This window comes from Triticum dicoccoides, chromosome 1A (genome assembly GCF_002162155.2).
Source record: "Triticum dicoccoides isolate Atlit2015 ecotype Zavitan chromosome 1A, WEW_v2.0, whole genome shotgun sequence".
NCBI classification, from domain to species: domain Eukaryota; kingdom Viridiplantae; phylum Streptophyta; class Magnoliopsida; order Poales; family Poaceae; genus Triticum; species Triticum dicoccoides.
The window spans coordinates 543048500-543050635 of NC_041380.1; positions in this window are offsets into that span (position 1 = coordinate 543048500).

Below are 2136 nucleotides of genomic sequence, written 5' to 3' on the forward strand. Positions count from 1 at the left end.
TCCTTGCAAAGTTCAAGAAGGATCGCCAAGGCAACATTACTCCGATTGAAGAAATCAAGTTCCCTCCTCTTCAAGCCGAGCAGGTAAAACCCTCTGTAAGTACTGCATTTTCTCCTGAGCAATGGGCTGAGATTGAAAGTCGTATTGCTGATGGTAACAATCTAGTCTACCGAACTTTCATAGAAAATACTAATGCTCAGAAGAATACATCTCAATCGTCTAGTGGTAATGATGGTGTAGCTACTAGTGTGCAAAACCCTAATCTGGCTTTACCTATTGCATCGGCGCCTCCCGTGCCGATGGCTTATTATCCTACCCAAACAAATCAGATTGTGACTACACCCATCAACCCTATTATGAGCATGCCAGGTTCAGTGGCAACGCTGAACCAAACACTACCTACAGCTACAACCACTTGACCACTACCAAATTTTGGGTCGACATACATGCCACAATTCCTACCTGCAGCTAGTAACCCTACTCCTCTTATGCCACTGCCACAAGCTTCATCGTCCACTATGGATGATGGTCTAGCTAATCTTAGAGAAGAGATGGCTAAGATGCTTCGAGAGAATTTTGGAGTTGAGTTACCTCGGAATCGGATTTACCAAAAGCCATACCCCGAGTACTTTGATGCCATCCAGTGCCCTCCAGGATATAAAATTCCAGATTTTGTTAAGTTTAATGGAGAAGGCACAAAAACCACATGGGAACATGTTAGTCAATATTTAGCACAATTAGGTGAGGCAGGCTCATTGAATGAATTGAAAGTGCGTTTATTTCCTTTATCATTAACTGGTACCGCATTTTCATGGTTTTCTTCTTTACCACATGGTTCCATTTGGGTTTGGTCGCAGCTAGAGCAGAAGTTTCATGATCACTTTTATAGCGGCGACAATGAACTCAAGTTGTCACATCTAACATCGGTTAAACAGAAGCATGATGAATCGGTCTCCGATTACATCAAGAGATTCAGAGAAACAAAAAACCAGTGTTTTAGTTTGGTGATAACTGAGAGGGACTTGCGGACCTAGTGCTGAGTGGTTTGAGAACTCCCATTAGAGAAAAGCTAGAAGGGTACGAGTTCTTAAATATCAACCAAGTCTTACAAAGGGCTTTGGCTCAGGAAAGCCGAAGCAAAGACCTCAAAGAAGTGCATAGATACAAAGCCGATCGTCCAAAGATGAATATGGTGGAATATGATAGCGATCACTCGGACGATGAGGGTGATGTTTTTTCTACTGAATTTGTTTGGCCATCTAAGGCCAAATCCTTTACTTGCAATGATCTAAAACCGATTCATAAGAATCATGATGAAGAGATGAAGTTTACTTTTAACATTGCTAAGTGTGATAGAATATTTGATGCTTTGCTGCAGGCTAAGATTATTAGAATATCTCATACATTACCACAATTTGAAGAGCTGAAACGGCGCTCTTATTGCAAGTATCATAATTATTTTTCTCATGCTACTAATGATTGCAATGTTTTTCGATGACAGATACAATCGGCCATTAATGACGGACGATTGAACTTTTCTAAGATGCAAGTTGATAAACAACCTTTTCCAATGAATATCATGGATTTGGAGGGGAAGAAGATACTCATTCGGTCGGAGGTAGCTGAATCTGCTAATAAAACTAATGTCATTATTGGTGAGCCCAGGAAAGACAAGGAGTGCAACAAGGTCTTGGGGAGACATGTTGTGCTTGATAAGCAGCCCGATGGCAAGGAAGTGATCAAAGTCACCATCAAGAATCCTACACTCAAAGGGAAACCGCAAGTGCAAAAAAATACTCGAGTTAAATTTGTCAAACCCAAGAGTCCAGAAGTTGGCAAGTGGAAGAGGAATGAGGCAAAAGTGCAGCGCAAGAAAATCAAGCCAACTTTTGATATGTTGTTGTCCAAGTATGCCAATCATGTGGCCGGTTCTAGCTCTAACCGGTCATCAAATTGGAAGCACTCAAGATCACCTCCTCAGGAAGAATTTTAGCATCATGCAAGGCCATATGGGTCATGGGCTCCAGGACCATGGATGCCGCCACCCCCTATGTGCCATACTACATGGGGAACTTCAATGGAGGATGGAGGCAGCCCCCAATGGCCCCTTATGCTTTTCATCCGGGTTAGGCAGAG